Genomic DNA, 25,777 nt, shown 5'->3' on the forward strand with positions numbered 1-25,777 from the left:
TAGGATAGTGTTAGGGTTAGGGTTAGGGTTAGCATCCGCCCTAGGATAATGTTAGGGTTAGGGTTAGGGTTAGCATCAGCCCTAGGAGAGTGTTAGTGTTAGGGTTAGCATCAGCCCTAGGATAGTGTTAGGGTTAGGGTTAGGGTTAGCATCCGCCCTAGGATAGTGTTAGGGTTAGGGTTAGGGTTAGCATCAATCCTAGGATAGTGTTAGGGTTAGGGTTAGGGTTAGCATCAGCCCTTGGAGAGTGTTAGGGTTAGGGTTAGGGTTAGCATCAGCCCTAGGATAGTGTTAGTGTTAGGGTTAGCATCAGCCCTAGGATAGTGTTAGGGTTAGGGTTAGGTTTAGCATCCGCCCTAGGATAGTGTTAGGTTTAGGGTTAGGGTTAGCATCAGCCCTAGGATAGTGTTAGGGTTAGGGTTAGCATCAGCCCTTGGAGAGTGTTAGGGTTAGGGTTAGGGTTAGCATCAGCCCTAGGATAGTGTTAGTGTTAGGGTTAGCATCAACCCTAGGATAGTGTTAGGGTTAGGGTTAGGTTTAGCATCCGCCCTAGGATAGTGTTAGGTTTAGGGTTAGGGTTAGCATCAGCCCTAGGATAGTGTTAGGGTTAGGGTTCACATAAACCCTAGGATACTGTTAGGTTTAGGGTTAGGGTTATCATCAGGCCTAGGATAGTGTTATGTTTAGGGTTAGGGTTAGCATCAGCCCAAGGATAGTGTTAGGGTTAGGGTTAGCATCAGCCCTAGGATAGTGTTAGGGTTAGGGTTAGGGTTAGCATCAGGCCCAGGATAGTGTTAGGGTTAGGGTTAGCATCAGCCCAAGGATAGTGTTAGGGTTAGGGTTAGGGTTAGCATCAGCCCTAGGATAGTGTTAGTTTTAGGGTTAGCATCAACCCTAGGTTAGTGTTTCGGTTAGGGTTAGGGTTAGCATCAGCCCTAGGATAGAGTTAGGGTTAGGGTTAGCCTCAGCCCTAGGAGAGTGTTAGGGGTAGGGATAGGGTTAGCATCAGGCAAGGATAGTGTTAGGATTAGGGTTAGGGTTAGCATCAGCCCTAGGATAGTGTTAGGGTTAGGGTTACCATCAGCACTAGGATAGTGTCAGGGTTAGGGTTAGGGTTATCATCAGGCCTAGCATAGTGTTAGGGTTAGGGTTAGCATCAGCTCTAGGATAGTGTTAGGGTTAGGGTTAGGGTTAGCATCAGCCCTAGGATAGTGTTAAGGTTAGGGTTAGGGTTACCATCAGGCCTAGTATAGTGTGAGGGCTAGGGATACCATCAGACTTAGGATAGTGTTATTGTTAGGGTTAGGGTTAGCATCAGCCCTAGGATACTGTTAGGGTTAGGGTTAGCATCAGCCCTAGGATAGTGTTAGGGTTAGGGTTAGGGTTATCATCAGGCCTAGGATAGTGTTAGGGTTAGGGTTAGCATCACCCCTAGGATAGTCTTAGGGTTAGGGTTAGGGTTAGCATCAGCCCTAGCATAGTGTTAGGGTTAGGGTTAGCATCAGCCCTAGGATAGTGTTAGGGTTAGGGTTAGGGTGAGCATCAGGCCTAGGATAGTGTTAATGTTAGGGTTAGCATGAGCCCTAGGATAGTGTTAGGGTTAGGGTTAGGGTTAGCATCCGCCCTAGGATAATGTTAGGGTTAGGGTTAGGGTTAGCATCAGCCCTAGGATAGTGTTAGTGTTAGGGTTAGCATCAGCCCTAGGATAGTGTTAGGGTTAGGGTTAGGGTTAGCATCAGCCCTAGGATAGTGTTAGGGTTAGGGTTAGGGTTAGCATCAGCCCTAGGATAGTGTTAGGGTTAGGGTTAACATCAACCCTAGGATAGTGTTAGGGTTAGGGTTAGGGTTATCATCAGGCCTAGGATAGTGTTTGGGTTAGGGTTAGGGTTAGCATCAGTTCAAAGATAGTGTTATGGTTAGCGTTAGGGTTAGCATCTGCCCTAGGATAGTGTTAGGGTTACGGTTAGGGTTAGCATCAGCCCAAGGATAGTGTTAGGGTTAGGGTTAGCATCAGCCCTAGGATAGTGTTAGGGTTAGGGTTAGGGTTAGCATCAGCCGTAGGATAGTGTTAGGTTTAGGGTTAGCCTCAGCCCTAAGATAGTGTTAGAGTTAGGGTTAGGGTTAGCATCAGCCCTAGGATAGTGTTAGGGTTAGGGTTAGGGTTAGCATCAGCCCTTGGAGAGTGTTAGGGTTAGGGTTAGGGTTAGCATCAGCCCTAGGATAGTGTTAGTGTTAGGTTTAGCAGCAGCCCTAGGATAGTGTTAGGGTTAGGGTTAGGGTTAGCATCCGCCCTAGGATAGTGTTAGGTTTAGGGTTAGGGTTAGCATCAGCCCTAGGATAGTGTTAGGGTTAGGGTTAACATAAACCGTAGGATAGTGTTAGGGTTAGGGTTAGGGTTATCATCAGGCCTAGGATAGTGTTATGGTTAGGGTTAGGGTTAGCATCAGTTCAAGGATAGTGTTAGGGTTAGCGTTAGGGTTAGCATCTGCCCTAGGATAGTGTTAGGGTTAGGGTTAGGGTTAGCATCAGCCCAAGGATAGTGTTAGGGTTAGGGTTACCATCAGCCCTAGGATAGTGTTAGGGTTAGGGTTAGCATCAGGCCTAGGATAGTGTTAGGGTTAGGGTTAGCATCAGCCCTAGGATAGTGTTAGGGTTAGGGTTAGGGTTAGCATCATCCTTAGGATAGTGTTAGTGTTAGGGTTAGCATCAGCCCTAGGGTAGTGTTAGGGTTAGGGTTACGGTTAGCATCCGCCCTAGGATAGTGTTAGGGTTATGGTTAGGGTTAGCATCAGCCCTAGGATAGTCTTAGGGTTAGGGTTAACATAAACCCTAGGATAGTGTTAGGGTTAGGGTTAGGGTTATCATCAGGCCTAGGATAGTGTTAGGGTTACGGTTAGGGTTAGCATCAGTTCAAGGATAGTGTTAGGGTTAGCGTTAGGGTTAGCATCTGCCCTAGGATAGTGTTAGGGTTAGGGTTAGGGTTAGCATGAGCCCAAGGATAGTGTTAGGGTTAGGGTTAACATCAGCCCTAGGATAGTGTTAGGGTTAGGGTTAGGGTTAGCATCAGGCCCAGGATAGTGTTAGGGTTAGGGTTAGCATCAGCCCAAGGATAGAGTTAGGGTTCGGGTTAGGGTTATCATCAGGCCTAGGATAGTGTTAGGGTTAGGGTTAGCATAAGCCCTAGGATAGTGTTAGAGTTAGGGTTAGGGTTAGCATCAGCCCTAGGATAGTGTTAGGGTTAGGGTTAACATAAACCCTAGGATAGTGTTAGGGTTAGCGTTAGGGTTATCATCAGGCCTAGGATAGTGTTAGGGTTAGGGTTAGGGTTAGCATCAGTTCAAGGATATTGTCAGGGTTAGCGTTGTGGTTAGCATCAGCCCTAGGATAGTGTTAGGGTTAGGGTTAGGGTTAGCATCAGCCCTAGGATAGTGTTAGGGTTAGGGTTAGCATCAGCCCTAGGATAGTGTTAGGGTTAGGGTTAGGGTTATCATCAGGCCTAGGATATTGTTAGGGTTAGGGTTAGCATCAGCCGTAGGATAGTGTTAGGGTTAGGGTTAGGGTTAGCATCAGCCCTAGGATAGTGTTAGGGTTAGGGTTAGCATCAGCCCTAGGATAGTGTTAGGGATAGCATCAGGCCTAGGATAGTGTTAGGGTTAGGGTTAGCATCAGCCCTAGGATAGTGTTAGGGTTAGGGTTAGGGTTAGGATCAGCCGTAGGATAGTGTTAGGGTTAGGGTTAGCCTCAGCCCTAAGATAGTGTTAGTGTTAGGGTTAGGGTTAGCATCAGCCCTAGGATAATGTTAGGGTTAGGGTTAGGGTTAGCATCAGCCCTAGGATAGTGTTAGTGTTAGGGTTAGCATCAGCCCTAGGATAGTGTTAGGGTTAGGGTTAGGGTTAGCATCCGCCTTAGGATAGTGTTAGGGTTAGGGTTAGGGTTAGCATCAGGCCCAGGATAGTGTTAGGGTTAGGGTTAGCATCAGCCCAAGGATAGTGTTAGGGTTAGGGTTAGGGTTAGCATCAGCCCTAGGATAGTGTTAGGGTTAGGGTTAGGTTTAGCATCCGCCCTAGGATAGTGTTAGGGTTAGGGTTAGGGTTAGCATCAGCCCTAGGATAGTGTTAGGGTTAGGGTTAACATAAACCCTAGGATAGTGTTAGGGTTAGGGTTAGGGTTATCATCAGGCCTAGGATAGTGTTATGGTTAGGGTTAGGGTTAGCATCAGTTCAAGGATAGTGTTAGGGTTAGCGTTAGGGTTAGCATCAGCCCTAGGATAGTGTTAGGGTTAGGGTTAGGGTTAGCATCAATCCTAGGATAGTGTTAGGGTTAGGGTTAGGGTTAGCATCAGCCCTTGGAGAGTGTTAGGGTTAGGGTTAGGGTTAGCATCAGCCCTAGGATAGTGTTAGTGTTAGGGTTAGCATCAGCCCTAGGATAGTGTTAGGGTTAGGGTTAGGTTTAGCATCCGCCCTAGGATAGTGTTAGGTTTAGGGTTAGGGTTAGCATCAGCCCTAGGATAGTGTTAGGGTTAGGGTTAGCATCAGCCCTTGGAGAGTGTTAGGGTTAGGGTTAGGGTTAGCATCAGCCCCAGGATAGTGTTAGTGTTAGGGTTAGCATCAGCCCTAGGATAGTGTTAGGGTTAGGGTTAGGTTTAGCATCCGCCCTAGGATAGTGTTAGGTTTAGGGTTAGGGTTAGCATCAGCCCTAGGATAGTGTTAGGGTTAGGGTTCACATAAACCCTAGGATAGTGTTAGGTTTAGGGTTAGGGTTATCATCAGGCCTAGGATAGTGTTATGTTTAGGGTTAGGGTTAGCATCAGCCCAAGGATAGTGTTAGGGTTAGGGTTAGCATCAGCCCTAGGATAGTGTTAGGGTTAGGGTTAGGGTTAGCATCAGGCCCAGGATAATGTTAGGGTTAGGGTTAGCATCAGCCCAAGGATAGTGTTAGGGTTAGGGTTAGGGTTAGCATCAGCCCTAGGATAGTGTTAGTTTTAGGGTTAGCATCAACCCTAGGTTAGTGTTTCGGTTAGGGTTAGGGTTAGCATCAGCCCTAGGATAGAGTTAGGGTTAGGGTTAGCCTCAGCCCTTGGAGAGTGTTAGGGGTAGGGATAGGGTTAGCATCAGGCAAGGATAGTGTTAGGATTAGGGTTAGGGTTAGCATCAGCCCTAGGATAGTGTTAGGGTTAGGGTTACCATCAGCACTAGGATAGTGTCAGGGTTAGGGTTAGGGTTATCATCAGGCCTAGCATAGTGTTAGGGTTAGGGTTAGCATCAGCTCTAGGATAGTGTTAGGGTTAGGGTTAGGGTTAGCATCAGCCCTAGGATAGTGTTAAGGTTAGGGTTAGGGTTATCATCAGGCCTAGTATAGTGTGAGGGCTAGGGATACCATCAGACTTAGGATAGTGTTATTGTTAGGGTTAGGGTTAGCATCAGCCCTAGGATACTGTTAGGGTTAGGGTTAGCATCAGCCCTAGGATAGTGTTAGGGTTAGGGTTAGGGTGAGCATCAGGCCTAGGATAGTGTTAATGTTAGGGTTAGCATGAGCCCTAGGATAGTGTTAGGGTTAGGGTTAGGGTTAGCATCCGCCCTAGGATAATGTTAGGGTTAGGGTTAGGGTTAGAATCAGCCCTAGGATAGTGTTAGTGTTAGGGTTAGCATCAGCCCTAGGATAGTGTTAGGGTTAGGGTTAGGGTTAGCATCAGCCCTAGGATAGTGTTAGGGTTAGGGTTAGGGTTAGCATCAGCCCTAGGATAGTGTTAGGGTTAGGGTTAACATAAACCATAGGATAGTGTTAGGGTTAGGGTTAGGGTTATCATCAGGCCTAGGATAGTGTTTGGGTTAGGGTTAGGGTTAGCATCAGTTCAAAGATAGTGTTAGGGTTAGCGTTAGGGTTAGCATCTGCCCTAGGATAGTGTTAGGGTTAGGGTTAGGGTTAGCATCAGCCCAAGGATAGTGTTAGGGTTAGGGTTAGCATCAGCCCTAGGATAGTGTTAGGGTTAGGGTTAGGGTTAGCATCAGCCGTAGGATAGTGTTAGGTTTAGGGTTAGCCTCAGCCCTAAGATAGTGTTAGAGTTAGGGTTAGGGTTAGCATCAGCCCTAGGATAGTGTTAGGGTTAGGGTTAGGGTTAGCATCAGCCCTTGGAGAGTGTTAGGGTTAGGGTTAGGGTTAGCATCAGCCCTAGGATAGTGTTAGTGTTAGGGTTAGCAGCAGCCCTAGGATAGTGTTAGGGTTAGGGTTAGGGTTAGCATCCGCCCTAGGATAGTGTTAGGTTTAGGGTTAGGGTTAGCATCAGCCCTAGGATAGTGTTAGGGTTAGGGTTAACATAAACCGTAGGATAGTGTTAGGGTTAGGGTTAGGGTTATCATCAGGCCTAGGATAGTGTTATGGTTAGGGTTAGGGTTAGCATCAGTTCAAGGATAGTGTTAGGGTTAGCGTTAGGGTTAGCATCAGCCCTAGGATATTTTAGGGTTAGGGTTAGGGTTAGCATCAGCCCTAGGATAGTGTTAGGGTTAGGGTTAGAATCAGCCCTAGGATAGTGTCAGGGTTAGGGTTAGGGTTATCATGAGGCCTAGGATAGTGTTAGGGTTAGGGTTAGTATCAGCCCTAGGATAGTGTTAGTGTTAGGGTTAGGGTTAGCATCAGCCCTAGGATAGTGTTAGGGTTCGGTTAACATCAGCCCTAGGATAGTGTTAGGGTTAGGGTTAGGGTTAGCATCAGGCCTAGGATAGTGTTAGGGTTAGGGTTAGCATCAGCCCTAGGATAGTGTTAGGGTTAGGGTTAGGGTTAGCATCAGCCGTAGGATAGTGTTAGGGTTAGGGTTAGCCTCAGCCCTAAGATAGTGTTAGAGTTAGGGTTAGGGTTAGCATCAGCCCTAGGATAGTGTTAGTGTTAGGGTTAGGGTTATCATCCGCCCTAGGATAGTGTTAGGGTTAGGGTTAGGGTTAGCATCAGCCCTAGGATAGTGTTAGGGTTAGGGTTAACATAAACCCTAGGATAGTGTTAGGGTTAGGGTTAGGGATATCATCAGGCCTAGGATAGTGTTAGGGTTAGGGTTAGGGTTAGCATCAGTTCAAGGATAGTGTTAGGGTTAGCGTTAGGGTTAGCATCTGCCCTAGGATAGTGTTAGGGTTAGGGTTAGGGTTAGCATCAGCCCAAGGATAGTGTTAGGGTTAGGGTTACCATCAGCCCTAGGATAGTGTTAGGGTTAGGGTTAGCATCAGGCCTAGGATAGTGTTAGGGTTAGGGTTAGCATCAGCCCTAGGATAGTGTTAGGGTTAGGGTTAGGGTTAGCATCATCCTTAGGATAGTGTTAGTGTTAGGGTTAGCATCAGCCCTAGGGTAGTGTTAGGGTTAGGGTTACGGTTAGCATCCGCCCTAGGATAGTGTTAGGGTTATGGTTAGGGTTAGCATCAGCCCTAGGATAGTCTTAGGGTTAGGGTTAACATAAACCCTAGGATAGTGTTAGGGTTAGGGTTAGGGTTATCATCAGGCCTAGGATAGTGTTAGGGTTACGGTTAGGGTTAGCATCAGTTCAAGGATAGTGTTAGGGTTAGCGTTAGGGTTAGCATCTGCCCTAGGATAGTGTTAGGGTTAGGGTTAGGGTTAGCATGAGCCCAAGGATAGTGTTAGGGTTAGGGTTAGCATCAGCCCTAGGATAGTGTTAGGGTTAGGGTTAGGGTTAGCATCAGGCCCAGGATAGTGTTAGGGTTAGGGTTAGCATCAGCCCAAGGATAGAGTTAGGGTTCGGGTTAGGGTTATCATCAGGCCTAGGATAGTGTTAGGGTTAGGGTTAGCATAAGCCCTAGGATAGTGTTAGAGTTAGGGTTAGGGTTAGCATCAGCCCTAGGATAGTGTTAGGGTTAGGGTTAACATAAACCCTAGGATAGTGTTAGGGTTAGCGATAGGGTTATCATCAGGCCTAGGATAGTGTTAGGGTTAGGGTTAGGGTTAGCATCAGTTCAAGGATATTGTCAGGGTTAGCGTTGTGGTTAGCATCAGCCCTAGGATAGTGTTAGGGTTAGGGTTAGGGTTAGCATCAGCCCTAGGATAGTGTTAGGGTTAGGGTTAGCATAAGCCCTAGGATAGTGTTAGGGTTAGGGTTAGGGTTATCATCAGGCCTAGGATATTGTTAGGGTTAGGGTTAGCATCAGCCGTAGGATAGTGTTAGGGTTAGGGTTAGGGTTAGCATCAGCCCTAGGATAGTGTTAGGGTTAGGGTTAGCATCAGCCCTAGGATAGTGTTAGGGTTAGCATCAGGCCTAGGATAGTGTTAGGGTTAGGGTTAGCATCAGCCCTAGGATAGTGTTAGGGTTAGGGTTAGGGTTAGGATCAGCCGTAGGATAGTGTTAGGGTTAGGGTTAGCCTCAGCCCTAAGATAGTGTTAGTGTTAGGGTTAGGGTTAGCATCAGCCCTAGGATAATGTTAGGGTTAGGGTTAGGGTTAGCATCAGCCCTAGGATAGTGTTAGTGTTAGGGTTAGCATCAGCCCTAGGATAGTGTTAGGGTTAGGGTTAGGGTTAGCATCCGCCTTAGGATAGTGTTAGGGTTAGGGTTAGGGTTAGCATCAGCCCTAGGATAGTGTTAGGGTTAGGGTTAACATAAACCCTAGGATAGTGTTAGGGTTAGGGTTAGGGTTATCATCAGGACTAGGATAGTGTTAGGGTTAGGGTTAGGGTTAGCATCAGTTCAAGGATAGTGTTAGGGTTAGCGTTAGCGTTAGCATCTGCCCTAGGATATTGTTAGGGTTAGGGTTAGGGTTAGCATCAGCCCAAGGATAGTGTTAGGGTAAGGGTTAGCATCAGCCCTAGGATAGTGTTAGGGTTAGGGTTAGGGTTAGCATCAGGCCCAGGATAGTGTTAGGGTTAGGGTTAGCATCAGCCCAAGGATAGTGTTAGGGTTAGGGTTAGGGTTAGCATCAGCCCTAGGATAGTGTTAGGGTTAGGGTTAGGTTTAGCATCCGCCCTAGGATAGTGTTAGGGTTAGGGTTAGGGTTAGCATCAGCCCTAGGATAGTGTTAGGGTTAGGGTTAACATAAACCCTAGGATAGTGTTAGGGTTAGGGTTAGGGTTATCATCAGGCCTAGGATAGTGTTATGGTTAGGGTTAGGGTTAGCATCAGTTCAAGGATAGTGTTAGGGTTAGCGTTAGGGTTAGCATCAGCCCTAGGATAGTGTTAGGGTTAGGGTTAGGGTTAGCATCAGCCCTAGGATAGTGTTAGGGTTAGGGTTAGAATCAGCCCTAGGATAGTGTCAGGGTTAGGGTTAGGGTTATCATCAGGCCTAGGATAGTGTTAGGGTTAGGGTTAGCATCAGCCCTAGGATACCGTTAGGGTTAGGGTTAGGGTTAGCATCAGCCCTAGGATAGTGTTAGGGTTAGGGTTAGCATCAGCCCTAGGATAGTGTTAGGGTTAGGGTTAGGGTTAGCATCAGGCCTAGGATAGTGTTAGGGTTAGGGTTAGCATCAGCCCTAGGATAGTGTTAGGGTTAGTGTTAGCCTCAGCCCTAAGATAGTGTTAGAGTTAGGGTTAGGGTTAGCATCAGCCCTAGGATAATGTTAAGGGTTAGGGTTAGTGTTAGCATCAGCCCTAGGATAGTGTTAGTGTTAGGGTTAGCATCAGCCCTAGGATAGTGTTAGGGTTAGGGTTAGGGTTAGCATCTGCCCTAGGATAGTTTTAGGGTTAGGGTTAGGGTTAGCATCAGCCCAAGGATAGTGTTAGGGTTAGGGTTAGCATCAGCCCTAGAATAGTGTTAGGGTTAGGGTTAGCATCAGCCCTAGGATAGTGTCAGTGTTAGGGTTAGGGTTATCATCAGGCCTAGGATAGTGTTAGGGTTAGGGTTAGCATCAGCCCTAGGATAGTGTTACGGTTAGGGTTAGGGTTAGCATCAGCCCTAGGATAGTGTTAGTGTTAGGGTTAGCATCAGCCCTAGGATAGTGTTAGGGTTAGGGTTACGGTTAGCATCCGCCCTAGGATAGTGTTAGGGTTAGGGTTAGGGTTAGCATCAGCCCTAGGATAATGTTAAGGGTTAGGGTTAGTGTTAGCATCAGCCCTAGGATAGTGTTAGTGTTAGGGTTAGCATCAGCCCTAGGATAGTGTTAGGGTTAGGGTTAGGGTTAGCATCTGCCCTAGGATAGTTTTAGGGTTAGGGTTAGGGTTAGCATCAGCCCAAGGATAGTGTTAGGGTTAGGGTTAGCATCAGCCCTAGAATAGTGTTAGGGTTAGGGTTAGCATCAGCCCTAGGATAGTGTTAGGGTTAGGGTTAGGGTTAGCACCAGGCCTAGGATAGTGTTAGTGTTAGGGTTAGCATCAGCCCTAGGATAGTATTAGGGTTAGGGTTAGCATCAGCCCTAGGATAGTGTTAGGGTTAGGGTTAGGGTTAGCATCAGCCCTAGGAGAGTATTAGGGTTAGGGTTAGGGTTAGGGTTAGGGTTAGCATCAGCTCTAGGATAGTGTTAGGGTTAGGGTTAGGGTTAGCACCAGCCCTAGGATAGTGTTAGGGTTAGGGTTAGGGTTATCATCAGGCCTAGGATAGTGTTAGGGTTACGGTTAGGGTTAGCATCAGTTCAAGGATAGTGTTAGGGTTACCGTTAGGGTTAGCATCTGCCCTAGGATAGTGTTAGGGTTAGGGTTAGGGTTAGCATGAGCCCAAGGATAGTGTTAGGGTTAGGGTTAGCATCAGCCCTAGGATAGTGTTAGGGTTAGGGTTAGGGTTAGAATCAGGCCCAGGATAGTCTTAGGGTTAGGGTTAGCAACAGCCCAAGGATAGAGTTAGGGTTCGGGTTAGGGTTATCATCAGGCCTAGGATAGTGTTAGGGTTAGGGTTAGCATCAGCCCTAGGATAGTGTTAGGGTTAGGGTTAACATAAACCTTAGGATAGTGTTAGGGTTAGGGTTAGGGTTATCATCAGGCCTAGGATAGTGTTAGGGTTAGGGTTAGGGTTAGCATCAGTTCAAGGATAGTGTCAGGGTTAGCGTTGTGGTTAGCATCAGCCCTAGGATAGTGTTAGGGTTAGGGTTAGGGTTAGCATCAGCCCTAGGATAGTGTTAGGGTTAGGGTTAGCATCAGCCCAAGGATAGTGTTTGGGTTAGTGTTAGGTTTATCATCAGGCCTAGGATAGTGGTTAGCATCAGCCCTAGGATAGTGTAAGGGTTAGGGTTAGGGTTAGCATCAGCCCTAGGATAGTGTTAGGGTTAGGGTTAGCATCAGCCCTAGGATAGTGTTAGGGTTAGGGTTAGGGTTAGCATCAGGCCTAGGATAGTGTTAGGGTTAGGGTTAGCATCAGCCCTAGGATAGTGTTAGGGTTAGGGTTAGGGTTAGGATCAGCCGTAGGATAGTGTTAGGGTTAGGGTTAGCCTCAGCCCTAAGATAGTGTTTGTGTTAGTGTTAGGGTTAGCATCAGCCCTAGGATAGTGTTAGGGTTAGGGTTAGGGTTAGCATCCGCCTTTGGATAGTGTTAGGGTTAGGGTTAGGGTTAGCATCAGCCCTAGGATACTGTTAGGGTTAGGGTTAACATAAACACTAGGATAGTGTTAGGGTTAGGGTTAGGGTTATCATCAGGCCTAGGATAGTGTTAGGGTTAGGGTTAGGTTTAGCATCAGTTCAAGGATAGTGTTAGGGTTAGCGTTAGCGTTAGCATCTGCCCTAGGATATTGTTAGGGTTAGGGTTAGGGTTAGCATCAGCCCAAGGATAGTGTTAGGGTTAGGGTTAGCATCAGCCCTAGGATAGTGTTAGGGTTAGGGTTAGGGTTAGCATCAGGCCCAGGATAGTGTTAGGGTTATGGTTAGCATCAGCCCAAGGATAGTGTTAGGGTTAGGGTTAGGGTTATCATCAGCCCTAGGATAGTGTTAGGGTTAGGGTTAGCATCAACCCTAGGATAGTGTTTGGGTTAAGGTTAGGGTTAGCATCAGCCCTAGGATAGTGTTAGGGTTAGTGTTAGCATCAGCCTTAGGATAGTGTCAGGGTTAGGGTTAGAGTTATCATCAGGCCTAGGATAGTGTTAGGGTTAGGGTTAGCATCAGCTCTAGGATAGTGTCAGGGTTAGGGTTAGGGTTAGCATCAGGCCTAGGATAGTGTTAAGGTTAGGGTTAGGGTTATCATCAGGCCTAGTATAGTGTGAGGGCTAGGGTTAGCATCAGACTTAGGATAGTGTTAGGGTTAGGGTTAGGGTTAGCATCAGCCCTAGGATACTGTTAGGGTTAGGGTTAGCATCAGCCCTAGGATAGTGTTAGGGTTAGGGTTAGGGTTATCATCAGGCCTAGGATAGTGTTAGGGTTAGGGTTAGCATCAGCCCTAGGATAGTGTTAGGGTTAGGGTTAGGGTTAGCCTCAGCCCTAGGATAGTGTTAGGGTTAGGGTTAGCATCAGCCCTAGGATAGTGTTAGGGTTAGGGTTAGGGTTAGCATCAGGCATAGGATAGTGTTAGTGGTAGGGTTAGCATGAGCCCTAGGATAGTGTTAGGGTTAGGGTTAGGGTTAGCATCCGCCCTAGGATAATGTTAGGGTTAGGGTTAGGGTTAGCATCAGCCCTAGGATAGTGTTAGTGTTAGGGTTAGCATCAGCCCTAGGATAGTGTTAGGGTTAGGGTTAGGGTTAGCATCCGCCCTAGGATAGTGTTAGGGTTAGGGTTAGGGTTAGCATCAATCCTAGGATAGTGTTAGGGTTAGGGTTAGGGTTAGCATCAGCCCTTGGAGAGTGGTAGGGTTAGTGTTAGGGTTAGCATCAGCCCTAGGATAGTGTTAGTGTTAGGGTTAGCATCAGCCCTAGGATAGTGTTAGGGTTAGGGTTAGGTTTAGCATCCGCCCTAGGATAGTGTTAGGTTTAGGGTTAGGGTTAGCATCAGCCCTAGGATAGCGTTAGGGTTAGGGTTAGCATCAGCCCTTGGAGAGTGTTAGGGTTAGGGTTAGGGTTAGCATCAGCCCTAGGATAGTGTTAGTGTTAGGGTTAGCATCAGCCCTAGGATAGTGTTAGTGTTAGGGTTACGGTTAGCATCCGCCCTAGGATAGTGTTAGGGTTAGGGTTAGGGTTAGCATCAGCCCTAGAATAGTGTTAGGGTTAGGGTTAACAAAAACCCTAGGATAGTGTTAGGGTTAGGATTAGGGTTATCATCAGGCCTAGGATAGTGTTAGGGTTACGGTTAGGGTTAGCATCAGTTCAAGGATAGTGTTAGGGTTAGCGTTAGGGTTAGCATCTGCCCTAGGATAGTGTTAGGGTTAGGGTTAGGGTTAGCATGAGCCCAAGGATAGTGTTAGGGTTAGGGTTAGCATCAGCCCTAGGATAGTGTTAGGGTTAGGGTTAGGGTTAGCATCAGGCCCAGGATAGTCTTAGGGTTAGGGTTAGCATCAGCCCAAGGATAGAGTTAGGGTTCGGGTTAGGGTTATCATCAGGCCTAGGATAGTGTTAGGGTTAGGGTTAGCATAAGCCCTAGGATAGTGTTAGGGTTAGGGTTAGGGTTAGCATCAGCCCTAGGATAGTGTTAGGGTTAGGGTTAACATAAACCTTAGGATAGTGTTAGGGTTAGGGTTAGGGTTATCATCAGGCCTAGGATAGTGTTAGGGTTAGGGTTAGGGTTAGCATCAGTTCAAGGATAGTGTCAGGGTTAGCGTTGTGGTTAGCATCAGCCCTAGGATAGTGTTAGGGTTAGGGTTAGGGTTAGCATCAGCCCTAGGATAGTGTTAGGGTTAGGGTTAGCATCAGCCCAAGGATAGTGTTAGGGTTAGGGTTAGGGTTATCATCAGGCCTAGGATAGTGTTAGGGTTAGGGTTAGCATCAGCCCTAGGATAGTGTTAGGGTTAGGGTTAGGGTTAGCATCAGCCCTAGGATAGTGTTAGGGTTAGGGTTAGCATCAGCCCTAGGATAGTGTTAGGGTTAGGGTTAGGGTTAGCATCAGTTCAAGGATAGTGTTAGGGTTAGCGTTAGCGTTAGCATCTGCCCTAGGATATTGTTAGGGTTAGGGTTAGGTTTAGCATCAGCCCAAGGATAGTGTTAGGGTTAGGGTTAGCATCAGCCCTAGGATAGTGTTAGGGTTAGGGTTAGGGTTAGCATCAGGCCCAGGATAGTGTTAGGGTTATGGTTAGCATCAGCCCAAGGATAGTGTTAGGGTTAGGGTTAGGGTTAGCATCAGCCCTAGGATAGTGTTAGGGTTAGGGTTAGCATCAACCCTAGGATAGTGTTTGGGTTAGGGTTAGGGTTAGCATCAGCCCTAGGATAGTGTTAGGGTTAGGGTTAGCCTCAGCCCTAGGAGAGTGTTAGGGTTAGGGATAGGATTAGCATTACGCCAAGGATAGTGTTAGGGTTAGGGTTAGGGTTAGCATCAGCCCTAGGTTAGTGTTAGGGTTAGTGTTAGCATCAGCCTTAGGATAGTGTCAGGGTTAGGGTTAGGGTTATCATCAGGCCTATGATAGTGTTAGGGTTAGGGTTAGCATCAGCTCTAGGATAGTGTTAGGGTTAGGGTTAGGGTTAGCATCAGCCCTAGGATAGTGTTAAGGTTAGGGTTAGGGTTATCATCAGGCCTAGTATAGTGTGAGGGCTAGGGTTAGCATGAGACTTAGGATAGTGTTAGGGTTAGGCTTAGGGTTAGCATCAGCCCTAGGATACTGTTAGGGTTAGGGTTAGCATCAGCCCTAGGATAGTGTTAGGGTTAGGGTTAGGGTTATCATCAGGCCTAGGATAGTGTTAGGGTTAGGGTTAGCATCAGCCCTAGGATAGTGTTAGGGTTAGGGTTAGGGTTAGCATCAGCCCTAGGATAGTGTTAGGGTTAGGGTTAGCATCAGCCCTAGGATAGTGTTAGGGTTAGGGTTAGGGTTAGCATCAGGCATAGGATAGTGTTAGTGTTAGGGTTAGCATGAGCCCTAGGATAGTGTTAGGGTTAGGGTTAGGGTTAGCATCCGCCCTAGGATAATGTTAGGGTTAGGGTTAGGGTTAGCATCAGCCCTAGGATAGTGTTAGTGTTAGGGTTAGCATCAGCCCTAGGATAGTGTTAGGGTTAGGGTTAGGGTTAGCATCCGCCCTAGGATAGTGTTAGGGTTAGGGTTAGGGTTAGCATCAATCCTAGGATAGTGTTAGGGTTAGGGTTAGGGTTAGCATCAGCCCTTGGAGAGTGTTAGGGTTAGGTTTAGGGTTAGCATCAGCCCTAGGATAGTGTTAGTGTTAGGGTTAGCATCAGCCCTAGGATAGTGTTAGGGTTAGGGTTAGGTTTAGCATCCGCCCTAGGATAGTGTTAGGTTTAGGGTTAGGGTTAGCATCAGCCCTAGGATAGTGTTAGGGTTAGGGTTAGCATCAGCCCTTGGAGAGTGTTAGGGTTAGGGTTAGGGTTAGCATCAGCCCTAGGATAGTGTTAGTGTTAGGGTTAGCATCAGCCCTAGGATAGTGTTAGGGTTAGGGTTAGGTTTAGCATCCGCCCTAGGATAGTGTTAGGTTTAGGGTTAGGGTTAGCATCAGCCCTAGGATAGTGTTAGGGTTAGGGTTAACATAAACCCTAGGATAGTGTTAGGGTTAGGGTTAGGGTTATCATCAGGCCTAGGATAGTGTTATGGTTAGGGTTAGGGTTAGCATCAGCCCAAGGATAGTGTTAGGGTTAGGGTTAGCATCAGCCCTAGGATAGTGTTAGGGTTAGGGTTAGGGTTAGCATCAGGCCCAGGATAGTGTTAGGGTTAGGGTTAGCATCAGCCCAAGGATAGTGTTAGGGTTAGGGTTAGGGTTAGCATCAGCCCTAGGATAGTGTTAGTTTTAGGGTTAGCATCAACCCTAGGTTAGTGTTTGGGTTAGGGTTAGGGTTAGCATCAGCCCTAGGATAGTGTTAGGGTTAGGGTTAGCCTCAGCCCTAGGAGAGTGTTAGGGGTAGGGATAGGGTTAGCATCAGGCAAGGATAGTGTTAGGATTAGGGTTAGGGTTAGCATCAGCCCTAGGATAGTGTTAGGGTTAGGGTTACCATCAGCACTAGGATAGTGTCAGGGTTAGGGTTAGGGTTATCATCAGGCCTAGCATAGTGTTAGGGTTAGGGTTAGCATCAGCTCTAGGATACTGTTAGGGTTAGGGTTAGGGTTAGCATCAGCCCTAGGATAGTGTTAAGGTTAGGGTTAGGGTTACCATCAGGCCTAGTATAGTGTGAGGGCTAGGGATACCATCAGACTTAGGATAGTGTTATTGTTAGGGTTAGGGTTAGCATCAGCCCTAGGATACTGTTAGGGTTAGGGTTAGCATCAGCCCTAGGATAGTGTTAGGGTTAGGGTTAGGGTTATCATCAGGCCTAGGATAGTGTTAGGGTTAGGGTTAGCATCAGCCCTAGGATAGTCTTAGGGTTAGGGTTAGGGTTAGCATCAGCCCTAGCATAGTGTTAGGGTTAGGGTTAGCATCAGCCCTAGGATAGTGTTAGGGTTAGGGTTAGGGTGAGCATCAGGCCTAGGATAGTGTTAATGTTAGGGTTAGCATGAGCCCTAGGATAGTGTTAGGGTTAGGGTTAGGGTTAGCATCCGCCCTAGGATAATGTTAGGGTTAGGGTTAGGGTTAGCATCAGCCCTAGGATAGTGTTAGTGTTAGGGTTAGCATCAGCCCTAGGATAGTGTTAGGGTTAGGGTTAGGGTTAGCATCAGCCCTAGGATAGTGTTAGGGTTAGGGTTAGGGTTAGCATCAGCCCTAGGATAGTGTTAGGGTTAGGGTTAACATAAACCCTAGGATAGTGTTAGGGTTAGGGTTAGGGTTATCATCAGGCCTAGGATAGTGTTTGGGTTAGGGTTAGGGTTAGCATCAGTTCAAAGATAGTGTTAGGGTTAGCGTTAGGGTTAGCATCTGCCCTAGGATAGTGTTAGGGTTAGGGTTAGGGTTAGCATCAGCCCAAGGATAGTGTTAGGGTTAGGGTTAGCATAAGCCCTAGGATAGTGTTAGGGTTAGGGTTAGGGTTAGCATCAGCCGTAGGATAGTGTTAGGTTTAGGGTTAGCCTCAGCCCTAAGATAGTGTTAGAGTTAGGGTTAGGGTTAGCATCAGCCCTAGGATAGTGTTAGGGTTAGGGTTAGGGTTAGCATCAGCCCTTGGAGAGTGTTAGGGTTAGGGTTAGGGTTAGCATCAGCCCTAGGATAGTGTTAGTGTTAGGGTTAGCAGCAGCCCTAGGATAGTGTTAGGGTTAGGGTTAGGGTTAGCATCCGCCCTAGGATAGTGTTAGGTTTAGGGTTAGGGTTAGCATCAGCCCTAGGATAGTGTTAGGGTTAGGGTTAACATAAACCGTAGGATAGTGTTAGGGTTAGGGTTAGGGTTATCATCAGGCCTAGGATAGTGTTATGGTTAGGGTTAGGGTTAGCATCAGTTCAAGGATAGTGTTAGGGTTAGCGTTAGGGTTAGCATCAGCCCTAGGATAGTGTTAGTGTTAGGGTTAGGGTTAGCATCAGCCGTAGGATAGTGTTAGGGTTAGGGTTAGAATCAGCCCTAGGATAGTGTCAGGGTTAGGGTTAGGGTTATCATGAGGCCTAGGATAGTGTTAGGGTTAGGGTTAGTATCAGCCCTAGGATAGTGTTAGTGTTAGGGTTAGGGTTAGCATCAGCCCTAGGATAGTGTTAGGGATAGGGTTAGGGTTAGCATCAGCCCTAGGATAGTGTTAGGGTTAGGGTTAACATAAACCCTAGGATAGTGTTAGGGTTAGGGTTAGGGATATCATCAGGCCTAGGATAGTGTTAGGGTTAGGGTTAGGGTTAGCATCAGTTCAAGGATAGTGTTAGGGTTAGCGTTAGGGTTAGCATCTGCCCTAGGATAGTGTTAGGGTTAGGGTTAGGGTTAGCATCAGCCCAAGGATAGTGTTAGGGTTAGGGATACCATCAGCCCTAGGATAGTGTTAGGGTTAGGGTTAGCATCAGCCCTAGGATAGTGTCAGTGTTAGGGTTAGGGTTATCATCAGGCCTAGGATAGTGTTAGGGTTAGGGTTAGCATCAGCCCTAGGATAGTGTTAGGGTTAGGGTTAGGGTTAGCATCATCCTTAGGATAGTGTTAGTGTTAGGGTTAGCATCAGCCCTAGTTTAGTGTTAGGGTTAGGGTTACGGTTAGCATCCGCCCTAGGATAGTGTTAGGGTTAGGGTTAGGGTTAGCATCAGCCCTAGGATAGTCTTAGGGTTAGGGTTAACATAAACCCTAGGATAGTGTTAGGGTTAGGGTTAGGGTTATCATCAGGCCTAGGATAGTGTTAGGGTTACGGTTAGGGTTAGCATCAGTTCAAGGATAGTGTTAGGGTTAGCGTTAGGGTTAGCATCTGCCCTAGGATAGTGTTAGGGTTAGGGTTAGGGTTAGCATGAGCCCAAGGATAGTGTTAGGGTTAGGGTTAGCATCAGCCCTAGGATCGTGTTAGGGTTAGGGTTAGGGTTAGCATCAGGCCCAGGATAGTGTTAGGGTTAGGGTTAGCATCAGCCCAAGGATAGAGTTAGGGTTCGGGTTAGGGTTATCATCAGGCCTAGGATAGTGTTAGGGTTAGGGTTAGCATAAGCCCTAGGATAGTGTTAGAGTTAGGGTTAGGGTTAACATCAGCCCTAGGATAGTGTTAGGGTTAGGGTTAACATAAACCCTAGGATAGTGTTAGGGTTAGCGTTAGGGTTATCATCAGGCCTAGGATAGTGTTAGGGTTAGGGTTAGGGTTAGCATCAGTTCAAGGATATTGTCAGGGTTAGCGTTGTGGTTAGCATCAGCCCTAGGATAGTGTTAAGGTTAGGGTTAGGGTTAGCATCAGCCCTAGGATAGTGTTAGGGTTAGGGTTAGCATCAGCCCTAGGATAGTGTTAGGGTTAGGGTTAGGGTTATCATCAGGCCTAGGATATTGTTAGGGTTAGGGTTAGCATCAGCCGTAGGATAGTGTTAGGGTTAGGGTTAGGGTTAGCATCAGCCCTAGGATAGTGTTAGGGTTAGGGTTAGCATCAGCCCTAGGATAGTGTTAGTGTTAGCATCAGGCCTAGGATAGTGTTAGGGTTAGGGTTAGCATCAGCCCTAGGATAGTGTTAGGGTTAGGGTTAGGGTTAGGATCAGCCGTAGGATAGTGTTAGGGTTAGGGTTAGCCTCAGCCCTAAGATAGTGTTAGTGTTAGGGTTAGGGTTAGCATCAGCCCTAGGATAATGTTAGGGTTAGGGTTAGGGTTAGCATCAGCCCTAGGATAGTGTTAGTGTTAGGGTTAGCATCAGCCCTAGGATAGTGTTAGGGTTAGGGTTAGGGTTAGCATCCGCCTTAGGATAGTGTTAGGGTTAGGGTTAGGGTTAGCATCAGCCCTAGGATAGTGTTAGGGTTAGAGTTAACATAAACCCTAGGATAGTGTTAGGGTTAGGGTTAGGGTTATCATCAGGCCTAGGATAGTGTTAGGGTTAGGGTTAGGGTTAGCATCAGTTCAAGGATAGTGTTAGGGTTAGCGTTAGCGTTAGCATCTGCCCTAGGATATTGTTAGGGTTAGGGTTAGGGTTAGCATCAGCCCAAGGATAGTGTTAGGGTTAGGGTTAGCATCAGCCCTAGGATAGTGTTAGGGTTAGGGTTAGGGTTAGCATCAGGCCCAGGATAGTGTTAGGGTTAGGGTTAGCATCAGCCCAAGGATAGTGTTAGGGTTAGGGTTAGGGTTAACATCAGCCCTAGGATAGTGTTAGGGTTAGGGTTAGCATCAACCCTAGGATAGTGTTTGGGTTAGGGTTAGGGTTAGCATCAGCCCTAGGATAGTGTTAGGGTTAGGGTTAGCCTCAGCCCTAGGAGAGTGTTAGGGTTAGGGATAGGGTTAGCATTAGGCCTAGGATAGTGTTAGGGTTAGGGTTAGGGTTAGCATCAGCCCTAGGATAGTGTTAGGGATAGGGTTAGCATCAGCCCTAGGATAGTGTTAGGGTTAGGGTTAGGGTTAGCATCAGCCCTTGGAGAGTGTTAGGGTTATGGTTAGGGTTAGCACCAGCCCTAGGATAGTGTTAGTGTTAGGGTTAGCATCAGCCCTAGGATAGTGTTAGGGTTAGGGTTAGCATCAGCCCTAGGATAGTGTTAGGGTTAGGGTTAGGGTTAGCATCAGGCCTAGGATAGTGTTAGGGTTAGGGTTAGCATCCGCCCTAGGATAGTGTTAGGGTTAGGGTTAGGGTTAGCATCAGCCCTAGGATAGTGTTAGGGTTAGGGTTAACATAAACCCTAGGATAGTGTTAGTGTTAGGGTTAGGGTTATCATCAGGCCTAGGATAGTGTTAGGGTTAGGGTTAGGGTTAGCATCAGTTCAAGGATAGTGTTAGGGTTAGCGTTAGGGTTAGCATCTCCCCTAGGATAGTGTTAGGTTTAGGGTTAGGGTTAGCATCAGCCCTAGGATAGTGTTAGGGTTAGGGTTAGCATCAGCCCTAGGATAGTGTCAGGGTTAGGGTTAGGGTTATCATTAGGCCTAGGATAGTGTTAGGGTTAGGGTTAGAATCAGCCCTAGGATAGTGTTAGGGTTAGGGTTAGCATCAGCCGTAGGATAGTGTTAGGGTTAGGATTAGCATCAGCCCTAGGATAGTGTTAGGGTTAGGGTTAGGGTTAGCATCAGGCATAGGATAGTGTTAGGGTTAGGGTTAGCATCAGCCCTAGGATAGTGTTAGGGTTAGGGTTAGGGTTAGCATCATGCCCAGGATAGTGTTAGGGTTAGGGTTAGCATCAGCCCAAGGATAGTGTTAGGGTTAGGGTTAGGGTTATCATCAGGCCTAGGATAGTGTTAGGGTTAGGGTTAGCATCAGCCCTAGGATAGTGTTAGGGTTAGGGTTAGGGTTAGCATCAGCCCTAGGATAGTGTTAGGGTTAGGGTTAGCATCAGCCCTAGGATAATGTTAGGGTTAGGGTTAGGGTTAGCATCAGCCCTAGGATAGTGTTAGTGTTAGGGTTAGCATCAGCCCTAGGATAGTGTTAGGGTTAGGGTTAGGGTTAGCATCCGCCTTAGGATAGTGTTAAGGTTAGGGTTAGGGTTAGCGTCAGCCCTAGGATAGTGTTAGGGTTAGGGTTAACATAAACCCTAGGATAGTGTTAGGGTTAGGGTTAGGGTTATCATCAGGCCTAGGATAGTGTTAGGGTTAGGGTTAGGGTTAGCATCAGTTCAAGGATAGTGTTAGGGTTAGCGTTAGCGTTAGCATCTGCCCTAGGATATTGTTAGGGTTAGGGTTAGGGTTAGCATCAGCCCAAGGATAGTGTTAGGGTTAGGGTTAGCATCAGCCCTAGGATAGTGTTAGGGTTAGGGTTAGGGTTAGCATCAGGCCCAGGATAGTGTTAGGGTTAGGGTTAGCATCAGCCCAAGGATAGTGTTAGGGTTAGGGTTAGGGTTAGCATCAGCCCTAGGATAGTGTTAGGGTTAGGGTTAGCATCAACCCTAGGATAGTGTTTGGGTTAGGGTTAGGGTTAGCATCAGCCCTAGGATAGTGTTAGGGTTAGGGTTAGCCTCAGCCCTAGGAGAGTGTTAGGATTAGGGATAGGGTTAGCATTAGGCCTAGGATAGTGTTAGGGTTAGGGTTAGGGTTAGCATCAGCCCTAGGATAGTGTTAGGGATAGGGCTAGCATCAGCCCTAGGATAGTGTTAGGGTTAGGGTTAGGGTTAGCATCAGCCCTTGGAGAGTGTTAGGGTTATGGTTAGGGTTAGCACCAGCCCTAGGATAGTGTTAGTGTTAGGGTTAGCATCAGCCCTAGGATAGTGTTAGGGTTAGGGTTAGCATCAGCCCTAGGATAGTGTTAGGGTTAGGGTTAGGATTAGCATCAGGCCTAGGATAGTGTTAGGGTTAGGGTTAGGGTTAGCATCAGCCCTAGGATAGTGTTAGGGTTAGGGTTAACATAAACCCTAGGATAGTGTTAGTGTTAGGGTAAGGGTTATCATCAGGCCTAGGATAGTGTTAGGGTTAGGGTTAGGGTTAGCATCAGTTCAAGGATAGTGCTAGGGTTAGCGTTAGGGTTAGCATCTCCCCTAGGATAGTGTTAGGGTTAGGGTTAGGGTTAGCATCAGCCCTAGGATAGTGTTAGGGTTAGGGTTAGCATCAGCCCTAGGATAGTGTCAGGGTTAGGGTTAGGGTTATCATTAGGCCTAGGATAGTGTTAGGGTTAGGGTTAGAATCAGCCCTAGGATAGTGTTAGGGTTAGGGTTAGCATCAGCCCTAGGATAGTGTTAGGGTTAGGATTAGCATCAGCCCTAGGATAGTGTTAGGGTTAGGGTTAGGGTTAGCATCAGGCATAGGATAGTGTTAGGGTTAGGGTTAGCATCAGCCCTAGGATAGTGTTAGGGTTAGTGTTAGGGTTAGCATCATGCCCAGGATAGTGTTAGGGTTAGGGTTAGCATCAGCCCAAGGATAGTGTTAGGGTTAGGGTTAGGGTTATCATCAGGCCTAGGACAGTGTTAGGGTTAGGGTTAGCATCAGCCCTAGGATAGTGTTAGGGTTAGGGTTAGGGTTAGCATCAGCCCTAGGATAGTGTTAGGGTTAGGGTTAACATAAACCCTAGGATAGTGTTAGGGTTAGGGTTAGGGTTATCATCAGGCCTAGGATAGTGTTAGGGTTAGGGTTAGGGTTAGCATCAGTTCAAGGATAGTGTTAGGGTTAGCGTTAGGGTTAGCATCAGCCCTAGGATAGTGTTAGGGTTAGGGTTAGGGTTAGCATCAGCCCTAGGATAGTGTTAGGGTTAGGGTTAGCATCAGCCCTAGGATAGTGTTAGGGTTAGGGTTAGGGTTATCATCAGGCCTAGGATACTGTTAGGGTTAGGGTTAGCATCAGCCCTAGGATAGTGTTAGGGTTAGGGTTAGGGTTAGCATCAGCCCTAGGATAGTGTTAGGGTTAGGGTTAGCATCAGCCCTAGGATAGTGTCAGGGTTAGGGTTAGGGTTAGCATCAGGCCTAGGATAGTGTTAGGGTTAGGGTTAGCATCAGCCCTAGGATAGTGTTAGGGTTAAGGTTAGGGTTAGCATCAGCCGTAGGATAGTGTTAGGTTTAGGGTTAGCCTCAGCCCTAAGATAGTGTTAGAGTTAGGGTTAGGGTTAGCATCTGCCCTAGGATAATGTTAAGGGTTAGGGTTAGGGTAAGCATCAGCCCTAGGATAGTGTTAGTGTTAGGGTTAGCATCAGCCCTAGGATAGTGTTAGGGTTAGGGTTAGGGTTAGCATCCGCCCTAGGATAGTGTTAGGGTTAGGGTTAGGGTTAGCATCAGCCCTAGGATAGTGTTAGGGTTAGGGTTAACATAAACCCTTGGATAAAGTTAGGGTTAGGGTTAGGGTTATCATCAGGCCTAGGATAGTGTTAGGGTTAGGGTTAGGGTTAGCATCAGTTCAAGGATAGTGTTAGGGTTAGCGTTAGGGTTAGCATCTGCCCTAGTATATTTTTAGGGTTAGTGTTAGGGTTAGCATCAGCCCAAGGATAGTGTTAGGGTTAGGGTTAGCATCAGCCCAAGGATAGTGTTAGGGTTAGGGTTAGGGTTAGCATCAGCCCTAGGATAGTGTTAGGGTTAGGGTTAGCATCAACCCTAGGATAGTGTTTGGGTTAGGGTTAGGGTTAGCATCAGCCCTAGGATAGTGTTAGGGTTAGGGTTAACATAAACCCTAGGATAGTGTTAGGGTTAGGGTTAGGGTTATCATCAGGCCTAGGATAGTGTTAGGGTTAGGGTTAGGGTTAGCATCAGTTCAAGGATAGTGTTAGGGTTAGCGTTAGGGTTAGCATCTGCCCTAGTATATTTTTAGGGTTAGTGTTAGGGTTAGCATCAGCCCAACTATAGTGTTAGGGTTAGGGTTAGCATCAGCACTAGGATAGTGTTAGGGTTAGGGTTAGGGTTAGCATCAGGCCCAGGATAGTGTTAGGGTTACGGTTAGCATCAGCCCAAGGATAGTGTTAGGGTTAGGGTTAGGGTTAGCATCAGCCCTAGGATAGTGTTAGGGTTAGGGTTAGCCTCAGCCCTAGGAGAGTGTTAGGGTTAGGGATAGGGTTAGCATCAGGCCTAGGATAGTGTTAGGGTTAGGGTTAGGGATAGCATCAGCCATAGGATAGTGTTAGGGTTAGGGTTAGCATCAGCCCTAGGATAGTGTCAGGGTAAGGGTTAGGGTTATCATCAGACCTAGGATAGTGTTAGGGTTAGGGTTAGCATCAGCTCGAGGATAGTGTTAGTGTTAGGGTTAGGGTTAGCATCAGCCCTAGGATAGTGTTAAGGTTAGGGTTAGGGTTATCATCAGGCCTAGTATAGTGTGATGGGTAGGGTTAGCATCAGACTTAGGATAGTGTTATGGTTAGGGTTAGGGTTAGCATCAGCCCTAGGATACTGTTAGGGTTACGGTTAGCATCAGCCCTAGGATAGTGTTAGGGTTAGGGTTAGGGTTATCATCAGGCCTAGGATAGTGTTAGGGTTAGGGTTAGCATCAGCCCTAGGATAGTGTTAAGGTTAGGGTTAGGGTTAGCATCAGCCCTAGGATAGTGTTAGGGTTAGGGTTAGCATCAGCCCTAGGATAGTGTTAGGGTTAGGGTTAGGGTTAGCATCAGGCCTAGGATAATGTTAGGGTTAGAGTTAGCATGAGCCCTAGCATAGTGTTAGGGTTAGGGTTAGGGTTAGCATCAGCCGTAGGATAGTGTTAGGGTTAGGGTTAGCCTCAGCCCTAAGATAGTGTTAGAGTTAGGGTTAGGGTTAGCATCAGCCCTAGGATAGTGTTAGGTTTAGGGTTAGGGTTAGCATCAGCCCTTGGAGAGTGTTAGGGTTATAGTTAGGGTTAGCATCAGCCCTAGGATAGTGTAAGTGTTAGGGTTAGCATCAGCCATAGGACAGTGTTAGGGTTAGGGTTAGCATCAGCCCTAGGATAGTGTTAGGGTTAGGGTTAGGGTTAGCATCAGGCCTAGGATAGTGTTAGTGTTAGGGTTAGCATGAGCCTAGGATACTGTTAGGGTTAGGGTTAGGGTTAGCATCCGCCCTAGGATAGTGTTAGAGTTAGGGTTAGGGTTAGCATCAGCCCTAGGATAGTGTTAGTGTTAGGGTTAGCATCACCCCTAGGATAGTGTTAGGGTTAGGGTTAGGGTTAGCATCCGCCCTAGGATAGTGTTAGGGTTAGTGTTAGGGTTAGCATCAGCCCTAGGATAGTGTTAGGGTTAGGGTTAACATAAACCCTAGGATACTGTTAGGGTTAGCGTTATGGTTAGCATCTGCCCTAGGATAGTGTTAGGGTTAGGGTTAGGGTTAGCATCAGAGCAAGGATAGTGTTAGGGTTAGGGTTAGCATCAGCCCTAGGATAGTGTTAGGGTTAGGGTTAGGGTAAGCATCAGGCCCAGGATAGTGTTAGGGTTAGGGTTAGCATCAGCCCAAGGATAGTGTTAGGGTTAGGGTTAGGGTTAGCATCAGCCATAGGATAGTGTTAGGGTTAGGGTTAGCATCAACCCTAGCATAGTGTTTGGGTTAGGGTTAGGGTTAGCATCAGTCCTAGGATAGTGTTAGGGTTAGGGTTAGCCTCAGCCCTAGGAGAGTGTTAGGGTTAGGGTTAGGGTTAGCATCAGCCCTAGGATAGTGTTAGGGTTAGGGTTAGGGTTAGCATCAGCCCTAGGATATTGTTAGGGTTAGGGTTAGCATGAGCCCTAGGATAGTGTCAGGGTTGGGGTTAGGGTTATCATCAGGCCTAGGATAGTGTTAGGGTTAGGGTTAGCATCAGCTCTAGGATAGTGTTAGTGTTAGGGTTAGGGTTAGCATCAGCCCTAGGATAGTGTTAGGGTTAGGGTTAGGGTTATCATCAGGCCTAGGATAGTGTTATGGTTAGGGTTAGCATCAGCCCAAGGATAGTGTTAGGGTTAGGGTTAGGGTTAGCATCAGCCCAAGATAGTGTTAGGGTTAGGGTTAGCATCAGCCCTAGGATAGTGTTAGGG

Source organism: Lemur catta, chromosome 20 (assembly GCF_020740605.2).
Source record: "Lemur catta isolate mLemCat1 chromosome 20, mLemCat1.pri, whole genome shotgun sequence".
Taxonomy (NCBI): Eukaryota; Metazoa; Chordata; class Mammalia; order Primates; family Lemuridae; genus Lemur; species Lemur catta.